Source organism: Acomys russatus, chromosome 2 (genome assembly GCF_903995435.1).
Source record: "Acomys russatus chromosome 2, mAcoRus1.1, whole genome shotgun sequence".
Lineage (NCBI taxonomy): Eukaryota > Metazoa > Chordata > Mammalia > Rodentia > Muridae > Acomys > Acomys russatus.
Genome location: NC_067138.1, coordinates 83,352,099 through 83,372,412, shown reverse-complemented (window position 1 = coordinate 83,372,412; position 20,314 = coordinate 83,352,099). Strand labels below are relative to the sequence as shown.

General features: G+C 41.3%; 1 protein-coding gene across 30 annotated transcripts in view; it reads left to right on the top strand.

The window, feature by feature from the left end:
* The window catches only part of Ptprd (protein tyrosine phosphatase receptor type D), an 822,247-nt gene that overhangs the window by 304,688 nt on the left and 497,245 nt on the right, over window positions 1-20,314 (top strand). Inside the window, exon 1 of one of the 30 annotated variants that reach the window (XM_051163429.1) lies at window positions 11,238-11,331. The exons of the other annotated variants lie outside the window; for them this stretch is intronic. The gene's annotated coding sequence lies outside the window, so the exon portion shown is untranslated. Of the gene's footprint in view, window positions 1-11,237; window positions 11,332-20,314 lie in introns of those variants that run through there. 30 annotated transcript variants of the gene reach the window in all.

Genomic DNA, 20,314 nt, shown 5'->3' with positions numbered 1-20,314 from the left:
CTTCAATTCCAACCAATTGCATTTCTTTCCAGATACAATTTCAAGAGCCTCTCTTCTCCAAGCTCTGTGTGGAACAGTAGTCATTAGAGGGCAAAAAGAACATTGTCTCCTCCCTTGCAAAGCGTGGTTTTATTCTTAGGTTTTTGGAGGGCTTGTTTATTGTTTCACGACTTATATGAGACTGGATTTCCAAAGCAACTATTATCCTAGTCAAGTAAATATGGAGGGGGCAGCAAGTTAAGAGCATATATTCACCTTAAACAAACAAACAAACAAACAAAAAAACAAAGAACAACTATTGGGAAAAGGCAAACAGCACCACAGAGTTCATGGCCTATTCTCCCCTAGTGAAGCAGCTAGAACAGAAATGTCCTGGCAGGTGCTGGGTTTTCACTTGGATATCCAGTAAATTCTGTGTAATTACAGCTGCCTGCTGAAGGACCCTGAGTTCTCTGCAGGCTGTTAGGCTGTTAGTTATAGCCAAGAGGGAAGTGGGTAGGATCCAAGTCCCCACAAACATGGTAGGAGCTGGGCATTTCTATCAGAGTAGAGGCTGCTAGAATAAGCCAGCCAAGCAAGGCAGAATTCAAAAGCTTGTAGACTTAGGTAAAACCTGTGACTTGTCTCCGTCTGCTACTTGAAACAGTAGAAGAAAGCTCAGGGTGGTGTGGAGGAAATTAGTAAAAGATAGTCAGCTTTCTGCTCAGCTGTACTGGGATATCATCTTAGGAACAATTAAGCAAATCAATGAATCTGAATTGTGTTATCAGGATAGTTTTCAGAATTGCCTGAAGAGATTGTCCAAAATATTGACTCCCAGGAAATACCCCTAAGCTTTGGAGTCTGGAGCAATTAATCATCTCAGTTACTAGTAAAATGTGTGTATTAGGAAATTATAAGGGACACTACAAGAGATTGGTCTTCAGCTTTCTTTGGGGACTAGAAAATGCACACATATGTTCACTGTGGGCCAATAAAGAGTATATTATATCCACATATCTGCTAGCAATTCTTGGAGGGAAATGTCTCTTCAATATGTATTGATAGTTTCTATTATTAGAGTTTACCAAGAGTATTGCTTTCTCAAGAAATTGAATTCCTTAAGGCAAAAGAAATGGGAGCAACTTTTTTCTCTCTCACAAGTAGCAGCTATTTTTGTTCCTAAGTTAACTCTGAAAATAATATGCGGGTATCCAAGGTAGTTGCAATATGCTTCTGAACAAGTTTCAGATCGTCTTGTTCTGTACCCCGAAGCCCCAGCACTCATTCCCCTTCTTATTTAATCATGTTCTTGTTTGGATGTGATGGACTTTAGCCTGCTGTGAAGGCCAAGTATCCTATATTAATGAAACTGAAGAGAATAAGTCATTAAAGGGTGTTTGTATTATATTTAGATAAAAGAGTTTTATCACCTGTGCCTTGCTCACACACACACATCGTAACATGATTTGATATGCATAGTTCACATACTTCACACATGAAGGAGGTCTGAGGAATGAGTGGTGAGGTCAATGGGCCCCTTGAAAACTAAGCAATAACAAATTCTAGAAATGCCACAGGAGAGTGTGAAACCTGGGCTGCCACTTAAAAATGGAAATCAGTAAAGGAGTCATTTCTTTTTAACTTATGAAATGAAAATTCCTTCACAAAGAACTCAAGAGCTGGGAAAAGAGAAATATAAAAGATTATCTAGCCTAGAATTTCTGAATTGTGCTACCTAGAGTTATCAAAACAAGCTTACATCACCCTAACTAACCATTTGGATCACTTGAGTAGCTTTTAAAACTCAGATTATAGAGTCCTACTTTCAGGGCACCAATTTAGCTGCTATAAGGGGGCTGTGAGCATGTATTAAAGTTCTTAGATATTCTAATATATAACAGGGTTGTAAATAACCATTTTGGTGTTTAGTAATACAAACATTGAGACTTGTGATGTAATAGGCACACTTATGCTTCCTAAAGATACGATCATATTAAACTGAATAGATTTTCATATGTTTGAACTACAGTGTCTCACTGTGGCACTCTGGCTGGGCTGGAACTTTTGATGTTGACGAGACTGGCCTAGACCTCACAGTGATATCCCTGTCTCTCTAGGCTTCCCATGTGCTTGGACTAAAGCTGGGTGCCACCAAACCTGGCTCAAGATTTAAAAAAAAATTTTTTTTTTCAGGCAATTGGTAGACTCCAGAAAAATGCAACTCTACAAAGGTCTATTAAACACACTTAGGACATTCTGCCTCTGTGCAAGGGCCACTTTAGAACTGGCCAAGTTGAGCACCTTGGTAATCTTAGAATCTTAGAATGAAGCTTCGTTGCAGTTGTTATTTGGGACAGGGAAAAAGCACTGAGCTATAAATGCGAAATGATTCAAGCAGCCTTGGCTCTTTTTACCTCCATCTCTTTGAGGGAATCTCTACCCTCCCTCCCCCACCCCCCACCCCAAGACTGAGACTTGGGAAGAAAGCCCTCCCTGAGGTTTTTTTCCCCCTTGGAGTCTTTTTGTGGGGGAAGCACATGTGCCTCCCTTGGTGAGCTACTGGCTTTTACAGGCTCCAGATTGTTGAGAGTCCCATGCTGGTTCTTCTCCATCCTGAATTAAGAAATAAAAAGCTGAGATGCCTGGGGATGTGCAGATCCCAGGCTGCTTGCTTACCATACATGGGGTCCTGAGTTCCATCCGCAGTACTGTGGGGACTTCAAGAAACTGTTAACCTTGTCTTGTCTTGTGTTCTTCACATTAGCATTAATTCAGATTCCTCAAATTCCTCTGTTCTCTTCCCAGCACAGTGTCCTGGCATGAGAACATTCAAGGTGGGATTAAACAAAGTGGGTCTGTAAGAGATGATTAGGTTTCAGTTGGCATAAATTCCCACTGACTCCATCCAGGTCACATTAGTATTTTTTTGTACTTTACTATTCCAGTAAATAAATGGATATAAATAAATCTACCCATAAGAAGCGTCTTTTGAAGAGGGGGATGTTTAATGTGACCTTTTAACCAGTTTCAGTACCATATTTATTTACTCTAAGAATCTAAACACCTTTTTAAAAATACTGTTTATATTTGGGCAACAGAATCAGAAAATCAAAAAATATAAGGTGAGAGGTTCTTTTAGGGATGGTTATGCATTTAGTATGTAGGTGATTGTTGGAGAGCTCTCTGCCTCGTTTAAAATGAAAATGTAGTTTTATGTAGAGTGTACTAAAGGCTAAGACATCAGTAGTAAGGATTTGAAATTTAGAACAGAAGAACGGGCTCAGGTGCCATTCCACCTGTGACTCTAGAACACTTGTGAGTAATTGTGGGTTGAACATATAGTTACGAACCATTGAGTTTCTCTTGGTAGGAGACTTGGGTAACCTGTGTTTTCTTCTGAATTAATTGGACAGCATAATGGAGAATGAATTGGATCCCAAGCAGGATAAGATTGGGAAGAAGAGCATATGAAAAAAAAAAAAAAAAAGTCCTACAGTAGCCCAGAAGAGAGTATAGACATTTGTATTGCAAAGCTGGGCTTTTGGTAGTGAGGAAGAAAGACAGAAAGCAAAACTTTAAGGAAATTAACAACTGTATAACTAACTAAGAATGGTATTTGCCTTTAGGCTCCTGTCTAGGCTTGTTTGATGTTACTAGTAGTGGGGGCATGGCTAATCAGTTTTCAGAAAAAAGATAATGTGGTAATATATGATCAAACAGGAAATAATGTTTACAAATATTGTGAGGCATTGAGAACTATTTCTATCTAATAGAGTGTACTTGGTTAAAAGTAAAAAAGGTTAGTACCAGTTAGAATTATGAAAGATTTCCCGTACTGAACTGATAAATAATTCTGACATCTGAGAAGAAAATATGTAACTAAAATTACTCTCATCATGAATTCTGTGGAGCTATGAATCCATCCAGTTTTCCTCAGATCCTATTATTCCTTGTGACAGTTCAGTGCAGGCTATGAGTGGTGAAACATAAATGACCAAACTAGGTTACATCATTGCCTTCCAGTGTGGGCTGAGGGAGAGAGGGTGATGAGGTGGCACCTCATCAGCCACAGTGGGCTTTAAGCACATGTCATCACACTGATGCATGCAACAGATATTTGTTTGAGTCCAGGTATTGATGGTGGTATAAAGAATGTGGAGAGGCTTGGGGATGCTCACAAACAGATATAGAAAGAAGGCATAAAGATTGGGATTAAGAAAACACAAGACCCAAAGACAAGGTAAATTCGTTCTATTTAATGGGTGTGGGAAACTTCATAAAGAAAGTGATAGGTCACAAAGATGGACTACTGACATTCAATTATCTTTTTTTTCCTCAGTTCCTGTCTTTGCTCTTCCTTTTTCTCTTTCAAATATTTATGAAATCCTACAGTGCTTGCAATACTGTTAGGAGCCTTTCATTTGATCAGACAGGAATCCCCTCAAAGAGCTATGCCATCAATTCTGAACTTAAGTGAAATTAAGTGTTATAACTGAAATTTATGGCAACAAGAGAAGTAAAACCAAAGAGATCAAAAGAAAAACAATAAGAAACATTTGAAAAATAGTAGTCCTAATGTCTTTAATAACTGCATGGAGACCAATAGGATCTGGTGACTGTGAGCCCCTTGCCCAGGATATGAAGTTCTATTTCTTTCTGCTTATTTGTGAGCCCCAAATTTCATATAGACACATTTCTTGTCACATGGAGATTGGTTTAGGCTATTTTGCTTCTGAGTGTCTAAAAGTCATTTTCTGAAACCTGGGAAGAAAGAACCTTTAAAAATAATTTTAAGTCTCTGTTAGTCCTTTCTTCCTAAAATTGTGAAACCTGCACTTTATTGGTGACCTTGGTTGTTGGGTATGTTACTTGCTTTCAAAGACAGCCAGGCTTTAAGTTTTACTTTTTTTTTTTTTTTTTTCATGTTGAATCTTGAAGCACATTCTTTCATTAAGGAGATTCAGCTCACTCCGAGTTGCTGATTGCCAGTCATTAACAGCCTGCTGCATGTCACAGGCTTAAAGATAAGAGTCAGGCTTGTGCAAATCAAACTTAAGCAAGCACTGCTGTACTTTTCTGTCATTCTCTTAAACCTTACAAATTTTGGCTGGCCATGGGGTCAATAATAAAATTGTGGTATGCAGTTTAATTTCATTTCCAGGTTATGTGCTACGACTTTGACATTCTTCAGATACTGGAACTCAGACTTCCATTCTTCCTAAGATTCTTCCCCCAGGACCTCTCTGGGATGCGTTTTCATTGTGTGCCCCATTCTCATGCCAGTCAGCTAAAGAGAGCCTGCTTCATCAGCCTCATCAGTTTTGGCTCTCTGTAGAATGCCCTCTATTCAGTGATTAATTACTAGCTTTCCACTGACTTCTTAATCTTTGCCTGTACTTTAAAATATGCCTTCCTTTGCATTATGGTAAGACAAAGATACTAAACAGAATGTAAATATCTGTTCTTACTATCCTCTCATTCATCCATCCATTAAAAATGTCTTAAAAATTGGGGCCAGCAAGATGGATTAGGGTACTTACTGCCAAGACTGACCAACTGAATCTGAGTCCACGCAGTTGAAGGAAATAAGTAACTTCTGCCTTGACCTCAGCATGTGCCTTGATACACATGTGTCCCTCACCATAAATGTACTAAGCATGTGTATTTCAAAATATCAAAAATGGGGCTGGTGAGACAGCTCAGTGGGTAGATACATACCTCCAAGCACGATGACCTGACTTCCATCCCTAGGCTACAAATGGTGACCAGAAAAAACCAAGTTGCCCTTTCATTTCTAAGGGCATGCTGCAGCTCATATTGATACACATAGAGGGCCATGCATGAAAGTATGTGCCTATGAACACATTTTAAAGTAAAAAACATTTAAAATCTAAAAGATGGATCAAAAGTATAAGCTATTAAAACAAAAAAGAACACTAGGCAGTTGTTCCTTTCAATGAAAACTTCAGCATTTAAAATCTGACGTGATGAAAGCGTGCTTATGTCCTACCTTAATGACGGTGTGCCCATTCATATTAGCAATAGTGCTATTTTTAATGTACTTTTATTTTGTTCTGTGAAGCAGGCTCTCACTCTGTAGTCCTGTCTGGACTGGGACTCACTATGAAGACCAGGCTGGCCTTGTACTGATGGAGAGCCACTTGCCTCTGTCTCCTGGGCACTGGGACTAAAGGAGTGCATCTATCTACCAACAGTGGTGTTTTAATAAGCAGGTTCTGTCATTTAAACTGCATAGTTTTAAAAACAAATTGACACAATTTTCCTGTTAAGAAATACTGAAAACCAATGCTTAGTGAATGCATTAAAGGAGCTTCTTGACAAATCACCTGTTAAATTTCAGCTGACAGCTTGTCATATGATAATTATAAATAATTGTAATATACGACTATCATAATGCATGCAACAAAAAAATAGGAAAGTAATTAGAGTACATCCTTTGTTTCCCCCCTTCACTTCTTGCTCAGATAAAAAAAAATGATCCAATGTTTCACTTGGGTTGGGATAGCGCCAGTGGTTAATGGAATGCCCCACTCTACTAAAGAATTTAATGGGAATATCCATTTGTCACAGTTGCATGCTGTAATCTCCAGTAGCTGAGCCAATGGAAAATAGCATTGTAGCATAATGTCCTCTATGCAGTACAGGTGAGGGTGCAATGTGGCAACCGAACTGAGCCAGCCAAAGAGAAGCCTGAATTTTTCAGGCCTTTTTGGGGTAATGATAGGGACTTTTAAGATGTTGCCGTGGCTGGGTATGAGGAAAAGTGCATTTATTTCTTTTGCAGAAAAATGTGGATGTTTACATAGCATTGCCTTTAAAGCCCTACCCATCCCCTTCCTACTGCAAGCCCACTAGCCTTCCCATAGTAAATCAGCCATTTCTTGGTGCTGCATTTGAACTTTCAAACCTGAGGAGTTGGAACAAATCATGTAACTGTGTAACACTGAAGGCAGACTCCACAGCAGTGTTCAGAGGAGTTACTGTTTTCCATTCTTCTTTGCAGTGTAAGTGGAATTATAACCACAGGTATAGGAATGCATCTCTGCCCCCACATTAAGCCAAGTGTTGTGTAGTTTAGGCTCTCACAGTTCTCCTATCTTTCTTCATGCTGCCTCTGTGCTAGGAGAGCCCATGCAGCTCAGTTCAATCTAGGAATTTCTCTCTAGCATTTTAACTTGTAGAGGTAAATGTTTGAGGATTAAAAGCACTCACTATTATTTCATTTCTGTGCTCAGAAACAAGTTAATAAAGAATGTTAGATGGCCTCACACCTGTAGGGATGTTCTGATGTTAGCCTCAGTGCTTACGGAACCACACACGTCTTTCAGATCTATGCTGTGTTTCTCCATTCTAGCTGGATTTCATAAAAAGCCCTATACGCCTTTTAAGAAAAATATTATTAAGAATTTATTGCATCTTTTAGCTTATAATTTTTCATCATTACAGAAATAAAAGCAGTTTGGACTTGAAAAGATATGTGCACAATTTTTGCTTGGCTACGGGCAAACTCTCAGAATGGCTAAGTTCTGTACTTCATCTGATCCTTTTTCCTCACTTAAACCCTGAAACTAATAATATTCAGCCAGAAAGGCAAAGGTTACAGTTGGAGATGAGGCAGTGGCTTCTAGATTTTTTTCCCCTTTAATAACTAGCCACATGATCAAAGTAATTCTTTCCTACATTTCTTTCATTGAAAAAGGAAACAAAAACCAAAAACCAAAAACCAAACTCTCAAACTATTTGTAACCACTATATTCATGAACCTCTCAAAAGGTCACGATGTGCCTTTTGGAAACCAGTGGAAGTTGGGTGTGATGGCATAGTCCTGTAACTTGGTACCAGGGTAGAAGAAGCAGGAGGTTCAAAAGTTCAAGGTCAGTTTTGGCTACATGAGACTTTTTTTCTATGAGACCCCACTCACCTAAGCAAAATATTGTGATATGATTACATACTTACTACATAATACAAAGTAACAGTTGGCTGCTACCATTGTCATTATCATTGTTTTAAAATTTTGCTTGCTATGCTTCCTGATAAATGAAAATAAAATCTCATGAGTACTTCTAGGAACAATCTCTTTTGGATGGGGCTCAAAACATACTCATTGTCACCCTAGCTGAATTATGCACTCAAGGGTGTGTGTGTGTGTCTGTGCAAAGCTCCAGTGTGCTAGTCTTCAAAGAATGCCAGAGCTAGAAGGGAATTAAGTCAGATGCAGCTCTGCTGCTTCATTTTCTTTTGGGTAAATGGCTATCATTTTTAAACAGTCTATATTTGCTGTTCAGCCATGACTTGGAAAAACAGTTTATTTGACCCAGAACTTAAAGGTGATTGTCAATATTTTAGGATCAGGGAAAAGGGACAATGACACCTGAGTTTGTCCTCTACCTCTGACTTAGCTGCCTTGTGTAACCTTATAGTCTCAGAGATGAAGTTTCCTTACCTCTAATGATGAAATAAGACTAGCCACAAACCTGCCTTCCTCTTTTGTTCTTTGAGAAAATATCCAGAAGACAGTGCAGTCCAGCTGCCACAGGCGATGCTGCAGCATCAGCTGCTGTGTGCATTTGTTACCACTGTGGCACAGTGTGTGTGCCTGGATGGAGTTTCATTCCCGCTTCTACTTGGATGTGTGGAAAAGTCTGGGCTCTCTGCTCACTCTATCTTGCCTTCTTCAGCAGCGCCACCCTGCATATTTGTAAGTTTCGTTTGTACAGTTACAGCTGAAACTAGATGCTACTCACATCCTTAATTTTTTAAAGAGATATTTGGTTGTAATAGGGACTCAAACATTTAGGACTTTCTGGTGTTGAAGAAGTTGGGTTTGCCATTTATTCTTCTGTGATCTACACAGTTTACCTTGACAACAGCCAGTACGGATTTCTCTAGCTGGTCTAACTTGCTCCTAGTAGGGGAAGAGAAGACTTCCCAGACTATATTTCCAGAGAGCAGCCAGGCTTCACTGCTGAGCCCTTCTCAGCAAGGTTACATGTGGAGGCAGAGGGCATCTATCTTCCCCATATCCAACTCTAGATGAAGAGAGTGGGACCACTAGTTTGAGGGAGGATGTGGCAGTGACAATCAACCTGGAGTTTATCTGTTGGATGAAAATGATTTATCAGGAAGTCCACATTTCCAGATGAACTCCGAGGGCATAAGGAACAGTTAGTTGTATCTGCTCAAGCTCTCAGCTTGTTCCATGGAGCTTGCGCAGTAATGAATTTCTTTAGGGTTCTCACTATGTGGCTCGCAGTTCAAAGATGAGGAAAGGAGGTGAAAAAAAAAATGAGGGTGAGTCAGGCAATGCTTCTTTACTCCTAAGTTGTTGTGAAACTAAACTGTATCTCTCAAGACCCCATCCAAATGGTATGCCTTCTCTTTGCAGTGTACGGTGGGCAGAGTAATCTCGAAGATCATGGCATGCAGAGGATTGAAGGAAATATGCAGGCAGCTAGAGACAACAGTCAGGGTGCTAGATACTGGACCACTGAGTTGCTTCTAAGAGGGTCTGCTTACCTTTGCTCCTTCCAAGACTGGAGACTGCAGGAGTAAGTGTTGTTTGCTTTGGCTGGCCTGAACACAGCATGAGCAGTGGAGGTGGCTTGAAGGCCCAGGCTTCACTTCGCTTGACCTTTCTCATGGTGTTCCTAATGAATTTTGATGGGCCAATTGCCAAAGGAGGCTTCCAGCTGCTGACTTCCCACCACAGGATGGAGACCGCGTGAGTAGGGAAGAAGGTATCCGCACCAGGCACCTTAGCCACCCTCCTCCAATAACTGGGTGCCTCTCTGGAGAGGTTTTATTCTGTCTTTCGGGAGAGCCGGAGGGAGAGCATTACTTCGCTAACATATGAGCAAGTAGCAGAAAGCACCCTAAGAGTTCTCACTCCAAGATTTAGCTATAGTACTTCCCTGCCTTCCTCTCTGCCTTCAAAGTGGATCCTAAAAACGTCCGAGAAGGCTGCCAAGGTGAACTGGGGTAGACACAACTGAATCTCATCAATGAAGGACCCTTGTATTATTCAACTGCTTTGAATAGGGCGCGACCAGCCTTTTTTCCTCGTGTGCTTCAGGAAGCAGAGCGGGAAGCGCCGGGTGTGCCTGCACTCGGATGAGTTGAGTGAATCTGAGAGGGTCTTTTCTGGCTGGTTGATGGGTGTTGGGGAGTGACGTCACCGCGCCCCCTCCCCTCCCCTCTTCTTCATATCTCTCTCTCTCTCTCTCTCTCTCTCTCTCTCTCTCTCTCTCTCTCTCTCTCTCTCTCGTGCTGTGTGCGCGCGCACGCGCTGTGTGTGTGTGTGTGTGTGTGTGTGTGTGTGTGTGTGTGTGTGTGTGTGTGCGTGCACGCGTGCACGCGCCCCTTCACTCAGCTCTCCAGCCTGGCCCTCCTTACTCCAGCCCTCTGGCCCCCAGTGAGTCGGTGGTCCAGATTGAGGGTTCGCCAGCGGGCGCAGCGGACTGGTTCTTCCAGCCTGGGACGCACCCACACTCACAGTCAGGCGCAGACGACCCGCACACACAATCCCCCAGAGGTGGGCACAGCGATTCCGTGGGATCTCCAGCAGTTATGAGGATTTTAGAAATCACTCAGACAAGGAAACAAAGAGAGAAACCTAGAAAATTACTTTCCTGAGCTCCCTCATTTCTTTTCCCCACCAAGCCACCTTGCCAGCAACTGTGACCACCAGGTTCCCGCCAGGTTCAAGGTGTGCGCCGGCAACCCCGCCCCGGCCCTGGCCTGTGCAGCCTGGACCCAGTTCCTGCGCGTCCGGCACCTCTCGCCCGCTCCCCTCACCCCTGCGGGCCTAAGTGTCGGGCTATCTCTCTCGCGCTTCACTTTTTGGGGGAAGAAGACAAGAACCGGAGGGAGGCGCTGAGGGGGGCAGCCGAGTTGCTATTTGTGGCCAAAGAATCTGCTTTAAAAGCAGCAGCAGCAGCAGCAGCGGGAAGGAGGAAACAGAAGAGGCGGAGGGAGGAGGCGAGACACGGCCGGACCCCCCAGCCGCTCGCCGGAGCAACCCAGCGCCAGGAGGAGGGCGCGGAGCAGCGCGGAGGAGCAGGAGGAGCGCTGAGCAGCGGGAGGAGCGGGAGCAGCGGCGAGCGGCGGGCGCCAGGGCCGAGGACGCGGCGCTGGCGAAGGGAGGCGGGGCGCTCCGCTGCGCGGCCGGGACTCCCGCGGACTCGCCACTTGCGGCTGCCGCGCGGGCTGGGCGGCGGCGGCGGCGGCTGCGGGACTGAACGGCCGCCCGGAGGCGGCGTGGCCTCGGAGGGCTGGAGCGCGGTGCTGCTGGCGGCGCGGGCGGCGGCTGCCCCGAGCCGACGTGAGCAGGTAAGCCGTCCCGGTTCTGGAGCCTCGCGCCCGCCTAGCCCGGGACCACAGTACGCCCGGAGCTACTGCTCTCTGTTCCCTCCTCAGCCAGGGGTCAGCGACTTGCCCCGGGCAGCAGCGGCCCGTTCCGGAGGGCGATTTTGGATTCTTTGCTCTCAAGTGGTGCGGCGAAGGAAAAATAGGAGACACCCGGGGGTCCGCGGCTGCCTGCGGGAGGGGGATTGTTTGGAGCGCTTTCTGTGGCCCGATCGGAGCTCTAGTTCTGCTGCGGGGAATCTGGTGTACTCACACACACGCTCGTTCCGTGGGGAAGGAAACGCATAATTTATTACGAAGAGTTGAAGTAGTAGGAAACAATTCAAAAAGAAAGCCATCAACCAAAGATCCTCTGCTTTCCTACACGCTGTCGTAGCTTTTACATAGACATCTTAAAAACAACAACCAAAACTTGCCCTGCTTCTTTCTCCGCGACGCTGATTTTCTTTGAAATCTTTAACAAGTGAAGTCAGTTTTTGTTCCGCTTAAATATTTTTTTGAACAGTAAGTATGAACTTGGTTTCCATCAGCCGTGCGTTCTAAATTACAAATAGTGGTGCCATTCTTCAAAATCCAGGCTTTCACAACCCACTTGTGTGTTTCCAGTTCGCCTCCCAGTACTCTTACTAGCCTAGCAGCTCCTGTTGCCTGGGTTTCTTAGACTGACTGCCCCAGCCTCATCTACAATCAGCACCTTAAATACCCTGGAAGATTTCTAAGGGCTCGCTGGCCCTGTATTTGCTCTTAAATTGTTTATCGGTTTTCTCTTACGTGCTCTGATACTCAATAGTGAACTAAGAGGCAATGGCTCACACATTGTGAGCCCTTTACTAACCAATAACTGCTTAGTTCACATATTTGAGGTTGTAATTAGTTACAAATGCGGACTTTGGTGTATCCTTTTTGCCGGTCTGTAGCACACCTCCACTGACTTCCTTCAACCAGAGAGAGGTACTTCTGATTGTTTGCCTGTTTCTCTGTTCCAGAGTGTCCACACCAAGGTCTCAACTTGATGCAAATCCAGGATAATGTACCCAAATTCAAAACATTCTGATTTAAATGAATCTTTAGATGATCCGAGTTGGGAAAGCACTGTTGACATTCATGGAAAAGCTTAGTAGGTATTATACTCCTTTTGAACACATCTCCTATATGCCCCTGGTAGACTTTGTACCAAAGAGGAAGCACATTTTCCCTGCTTTGTATCCAAATTCTCGAAACAGATCTCCTAAATGGACGATAAAATTTCCCCTTCCTCCTTCCTCCCATTATTGTGTACTGTACTGTCCTTTTCAGTGGAGCTAGCAATTCTGTGACAGATTTTTAAAATTCACCCTCATGTTATCAGCTATTATTGTACTTTCAAAGTGTGAAATTGACAAGCTGGTCAGTTTCATGAATTCAGCTGTCAGATTGTGTCCAGTTAAAAATTGCTAAAAGCTGTAAATGTGCCTGCCTGGAATTTTCTTTTGTGAAGGAAAGAAACAAGGGGTTGAAGGATTAAAGGGTGTTATTAATTGTAAATATTTTAAAATGGATGCTGTTATTATAAACACATTGAGATTTCTATAACTGTAAAGGTGTCACTTAGATTTGTCTATCTAATTTTAAATACTAAGCACTTAATATAAAACCCTTAGTAATGGTGATGCAATAGAAATGGGATTCAAATAGGAAAAGTGGTCCTCAGATGCATTCAAAGGCAAATGGGTGACATTTAAAGAAGCAAATGTGTCAACTGTCCTATTGTGGCAGCTATATGGCAAAAATTCTTGGTAAGGGATGTTGGACAATTAATATAAGTAAATATATATATATATATACACACACACATATATACATACATACATACATATATATGGGCATGTAGATAATTATAGCTTCAAAATTGCTTAAAATACTGTATGCCATGATTTAACATGCTTTTTAAGATAGATACTAATTTAAAACCAAAATACCTCCAAAGTCTAGAACTAAAAATTGGATTCCCCTCAACTGCTGCTATTTGCTAAGCCACTAGGGGCCTGTATAACTGTTCTTATATGCAGGAGACACCCTGCTATGGCTTACACAAACCCTTCCTAGAGAGACATTTAAGAAAAATTTAACTAGGCAGTTCTATAAGTTTTTTCTTTTTCCTTTGTAAAAACACCAACCCATGCTCTGATGTTAGCTGGGAATGCTGATAAAAGATATTTCAAGGCTATTACTTAGTTATTCCATGACACTATGGTGTTATTAGGGTGTTATTAGGTGTTTCATATAGACTCTGAAACAAAAACAAAAACAAAAACAAAACCCAAAACTGCTTATGCAGATTCTTATAACATGCCTGTTTCTTAATGTATGGTCTAATCAACCAAGAAGACACATAGATAACTTTTCCTTCTTGCTCTGATAAGGATCTTGTTTGCATAAGGCAGGGTTAGAAGATTAATGAAGCCCAGTTACTTTGAAGGAAGTACAGGCACAGATTGATGGTGTGGGTTTGAAACTGCTGTGCAAGTTTGTGTGGAAGGAGAGTCTGAGTGTAGTTCAGGCAGCACTTGAGTGACCAGCGCTGAAGATGTACTGGTCGTTTTTTGTCAGTTTCACAAATTTGAAATCGATCAGCTGTGTCAATTCTGATGACTTTAGGCTATAAGGTCAAGTCTACTTACACTGATCTTTTGTTGATTTTCAGTTTTTCAAACTGAAGTGGGTGATTCTTTGTAGAAAAGCACACTCTAAATGTTTGCATAGTGGGATTCCTTCTGGCCTACTTGGTCTATCATGGCACTGGACAACTCTGTATTTTAAAGAATTCCTTGAGTAAATGTGGAATCACCAACACTGTCTTATATGAAAAATGCCACTCTAAAGAGGATGGATTATTCAAGGTGATTTTTTTTAAAGCATTACTCTGTAATTTCAGTGTGCATTTGTGGGTAGTCTTGTAGCTTAGTCCTGAGAGCATTAGACTTATTAAAAGCTAATATCTTGAACATCTATAACAAAGGCCTTTAGTCCTAGTTCTCAAAAGTTTCTTTGAAAGAACTTTACCTTTTATGTAGGATACTCAACAAGATGGCCACAAAACATACCTGCATTTACCAAGCCAGATATTTAAGGTACTAAATATAAAGATAATAATATTCAGTTTTCCAGAGAACCCAATGAGTATTTGATTGGTCCTGTTTTTTTTTTTTTTTTTTTTTTTTTTTTTTTTTTTTTTTTTTTTTTTATAATAGGACAGTTGTTTTTAATTGGGAAGGTCAGTATGAGTAAGTGACATTGTATTAGATCAGACTTATTGGGAATCTCTTGCTGCCTCCTAGATTTATTTAATTTTTTCTTGCTTAATCCTTATACTGTTCAGTCTCTTGGAGAAAGTTGCCGAGGAAAGCTGTGCAGTTGTGGTGGCACAAAGGTACTTTGCTGTCTCAAGCAAAATCAGTGCTTTAAAGACCTTCTGTTTTGTATTATCACTGATTTGCCAAGAAAGAGCAAAGAGAGGAATTATTCTCTGTAGACTGCGAGATTGAGGACCCCTGTGTAACAGTGCTTCACCTGAAGCTGTCTGGGAATGTGGAAAGGGATTGCTATGATAGTATTTGCCAGCAAATTTCGTTGAACCTGCATCATTTGCCTGAGTGTCTGTGGCTTCATATCACAGTGACATTTCTACCAGCGGATGAGTTTGTTTGGTATTTTCTCTATGGATAATCTCATTTGCTTCTAATCAGGAGTTGGTAATGCTTATGAAAACGTCATACTTGGCTTGAGTATAGTTCAGCAAGGAAGGTGTCCAAATTCCCCTTCTTTTTTTAAAGAAGGAGAAGCATATTTTAGTTCTTCACAGTTAAGCTCCCAGAAAGACAGCGAAAAGAATACATGGCTGGCGTTTGCTGATTGCTCATCTCATAAAATTATAGCATCCAGGGTAAAAGTTGATCATTTTCTTTGTGTTATAAGTCTTGGCAAGGTCAAAGAGAAATGTTCATATTTTGTAGCAGTCTCTGACCCAATGCAACCTAAAGAAAAATGCCATGACAAAATTGTGAGAGCGCACGAGACGGCATTCTTACCACGCACAGGTCATGGAATTACCTTGAAGTGTTACAACCCTGGTTCCAGTTTAACAGATCGCCAATGCTTTTTATTCAGCTAGCTGCTTTCATTTCTTTCATTAACATTTTATTAATAAAGTCTCTTTAAGACTTGGCATTAAAGAAACTTAAGATTCTGTTTATTCATATTGGTACACTTTCTCAAAGCAACTCACGAGGAAAATGACCCAAGATGATGCCTGCAGTAACCTCTCTCTCAAGATAATTCAGTGGCCAATTTTAATTAGTTTCTATTTGATGCTGATGTATTTAATCAGTCTATATCAATATTTTCTTTAAAAGAAAGCCTTTTCATGGCTCTTTATCCATGTTGTTCTGCTCCCTAAATCAGATTTCTGTATGTTACAGGCAATACAATGACAAAAAGGTGACGGGTTGGAAAGGAAAGGAAGCTTATTCTGTCTGCAAGGTCCAAGTCATGGACATGGGCAGGCAGGCAGTAATGGGCCAACACTTAAGTGCTCTTATCTCCCAACCTGTGGCAATCTAGCCCAGCTTTCCTCTGCAAGTGGCTGTGCATGGATGCTGCTGGAGCCTCCACTGGCTTCAGCACCCACAGCATAGTGTTAAAAGCTGAGTCCCACAGTAGAGCACTGTCTGAGCCTAGGCTTTGTCTTAGTGCTGGGTGCTCACTGACCAGAAAGATGGCCTCACTTTGCTGAGGCTTTGACCTTCAGATCACAATGTCAGGAGCTTCGAAGCCTTTTCCACATTGTTGTTTACTGGCTTTAACATTCCTGAATCTGTCAGCTTCTTGAGATTAATTGAATTTAGAAAATCTTAATTGTCTTTCAACAACAACAACAACAACAACAACAACAACAAAAAACAGCCTTTGAGCTAATGTAGCAGTAGCTAACGAAATTGAGATTGATGGATTGATTGTATTTTTTAAGTGTTTCTTGACCCTGTTTTGAGATTTGTGGCAACTATTTTAAAATAAATAGAATGATCAGCTGTAATCATTGGATTCCAAGGTATAAGGGAATTGTATGGAATGCCAAATCACTTCCTTATTTATTTACTTATCTATTTATTTGTTTTTGCAGTGAACAGACAGTAACGATAGATAGCTTTGCTCTAAGGCAATCTTAGGTTCTCAGTTCTATCACTTCCTGCCCGAGAAGGGAGGCAGCATTTGAGAGTCTCAGTTTCACCATCTCTAATGTGGAGCATCCATGTGATGATGGTCCAGTTAACTGTGTGATTAAAAATGTCCTATTTTTTTTTTCAGGTTTAAAAACGAATCTTAAGTGTAGTAGCCGTGTAATACTTAGGCTTCATGCTCAGCATGTGTTTTATGATAAACACCTATTGGATCTTCATCTGTTTGCTCTAAATTGTTGCTGATTGATTTAAAACTCAGATGTGTTGGATGTGGGTGTCTGTAGAAGCTTCCCTCCTCCTCGGCAGTCTGCTGTGTATTTGTTGTAATCACTGCAGAGCCTAGAACAATCTTTCTTGCCCAGCGTGTTCATTGCAGTCTGTGCGTATTAGCATGCCTCAGTACACCACTATCTCAGAAAAGCTTTCAAAGTAAAAGCTAGAAATGACTTTGCCTAGAATGTACAGGGAGCGTTTCCTTTAAAAGTCAAGAATGAATTAATAGATTCCCAAGGATAGCTGTTGATGTGGAACTGCAGTTTGGGGAAAGAAATGCTTAGAAACGCAGTTAATTAAAATACTAAACCAAAATAAGTGCCTTTAAAAAAAAAAAAAGTGCATTGCATCTTAGAAAGCTGCGCAGTCCTTGCCCAGTGCAGCTGTCTTTTCCTGAAAGATCCGGTTTCAAGAGCAGTGATGGATGGTGGGTGCCTGTAGCCAGTTGTGGGGTTTGTTCTGAGGTCAAATGTGTTGATGGAAGATAGGAATTTACTTACTGCCTTCTGTCTTTCCCTAAGACCCACCGGTACAGTTTCACAGGAAGAAATTAGACTAGCCACATCAAATGCTGGCACACTGTTCTATTATAGGTCAAAAAGACATTTGTTTTCAGTGTTTAATATAAGATTTTCCCCCCATCCTTCCCAATGTTCATCCCAACAAAAGAGACATACTGAACAGCACTAATCATTTCTTTTTCCACACGTAGACTCCCCCGATTCCCTGTGAAATATATTCCATCCCCGTGTAGTATCTTAATTGAAACATTACTAAAGGTTTTTTAAAAGGGGGACAATTTACCAATTTATACTTTTCTGGTTGAAGTGGTCCAGTCTGCTTCTTTAGATACATGTGTTTATAGCTTTTTAATCTTGCTCGTGATAATTTGACTAGCAGAGAATAATCACCTAGAAATAGTTTAAATATTCCAAATCTACTTACTGTACATGTAATCACTTTTATTTATTTTTCCTGTGGAGTACCATAATAGTTTCCCATAGGAATAATTGAAAACAACTTCTGTTGGAGGCTTCCGTGTATGGGTGCTGTTCTGAGCTCTTTCCTTGATTCTTGCTTTCTTCTCAGCACGAATTCCCCTTTCCTGTGATGTGTAGGTCTCTCTATTATAAAGTCTTTGAATGCTGATTAATCTACAGCTTACTCAGATTCTCCCTATGCTGTCTCCTGGGATATTCCTGTCTGGTTAGCATAGAACCAACAATTTCTGCATAGATTACCCAGAAAGTAGGTTTCCTAGCATCTGTCAAGTTCCAGTCCTATATTTTTATCAGCTGGATAGATCACTGTAAATAAAAGGCTTTCCTGCTTCCCTGGCTCTGTTTTGTAAATCTAAATAATGTCTCCTGTACACATTTGTAGTAGTTTTCCTTCCCACCAGACCTCATCTGATTTAGCTCTCTGGTTGGATCCTTGGTGTCATCCTTTATACCTTTTTTCTTTCATTCTTGGTCCTATCCAATTTTGTAGTTCTATTCCTGGAACTTCTTTATTGTATGGCTTCCTTTCTCTTTCTTAGTTTACCCTGTGCTTGGATGCTCAGCAATCCATAAATAGCTTTCCATGTTGTCTTAGGGTTTTCTCTGTTCTTTTCTGAAATGCAGAGTTTTTTTGTGTCTACCCAATCAAGTCCTAACTACCCATCGCAGCAGGCACACTCTTTTGCAGCCTGACTGTAATTTGCATGTCCCTCCTGCTCTCTTCTCCCAGAGCCCCCAGGTGATCCTTGTTTGATCTGAATGGATGCTGAACTACCCTGGAGGAATCTCTGCCATGGGACTCTCTGGTTCTCCAATATGGTCCAGAGAATCCTTCTTCATCCATGTCTGCTGTGTCAGTTTGTGACTACTATTAAATATGAAAAGTAAGATGGCAGGCAACAGATATGATCTGGAGAAGTTTATTATAGAAGTGTGGGAAAGCAGGAAAGGGGGTGGGGTACCTCAAGGGGAGGGGAGAGAGAGAGAGAGAGAGAGAGAGAGAGAGAGAGAGAGAGAGAGAGAGAGAGAGAGAGAGAGAGAGAATATGACTGAGAGGAGGAAGAGAAAGAAAACAGAGGGAGAGAGGTGGGTTTGCCCTTTTCTTATCCTGGGCAGCTGACAGGCAGGTGATGGCATCATAGGTTGCTATGCATTATGGGGGCAGATATGCTAACTGTTACTGAAATTTAAGTATTACCTAGTCAACTAACGATCGGCTCACTATATTTTTTTTTATTATTTTTTTGATTGAGTTGTACTAAGGTGATATGAGTTGAATTTAACTTAAATTATGAATGTAAAGAATAACTATTGATCATAAGCCAGTGGTTCTCAACCTGTGGGTTGAAACTCCCACAGAGGTCACATATCAGATACCCTGCATATAAAATATTTACATTATGATTTATAGCAGCCAAATTACAGTTATGATGAAATAGCAATGAAACAATTTTATGGTTGAGAGTCACCACCACATGAAGAGCTGTATTAAAGGGTTTCGGCTTTAGGAAAGCTGAGAACCACTGTAAATATATGTCTATGATAGTAGGCCGGGGTTGTAAGAGATACAGCTTAGTAGTTGAACCCTTATCCAGCCTGTGTGGATGGCCTAGGTTGGTTCCCTTGAAACTCAAGCACAAAACTCAAAAAAAAAAAAAAAAAAAAAAAAAAAAAAAACTCAACCCCCCCCCCAAAAAAAAACAAAACGGGAGAGATAGGCAAAATTCAGCATTCCTTTATTACTGTTGATATTGCAGGTACAGTGATAGTGATAATGATAGTGCAATAATGATGCTACTAACAGTTGCTAAAATGTACTGAGCACTTACTGTGGTGCTAGGTACTCTGCTTGGTTCCTTCCCTTCAGTATTATGCTACTAATATAATGAATATTAAATACTAATTAGATATTTCTATGTCATAGTTTTACAGGAAGGAAAACTGTTTAGGAGAGAGCTCAGTGTTGAGTACATAGACGTCATAAGGGTGGATCCAAGGGCCGGGATTTTAAATAAGGCAGTGTTAGCACCCAAACTTTATTTACTCTACACTTTTGTGTATACATAAAGTGTTTAAAACATATATTTCACACATAACAGGCACAAGTTCAACCAGGAGAATTTCTGCTTCTTTGACACCAATTCACAAGAAATATAAGCATGTGTAGATTCTCTTTGGCATTAGAAGATTCTCTTCCTTATGCTCCCGAGAAGCACTTTTGCCCCAGGGATTTGGGCAGTTGACCTTTGACTGGAGTTGCTTTCCAGCCCCTCTGTGTCAGGCTTCCAAGGCAGTGATGAGCTGCTGAACTCTGGGCTCAGTCCAAGGTATGGCGAGGTGAAGGATCTGCACCAAAGATGATTTTAAAGTAATAAACCTTGGCACTTTCATACTACCCACTAGGAATCAAAAGCATTTTTATAAAGAGAAGTATAAATCAAGCAGGCATCTCCAAAC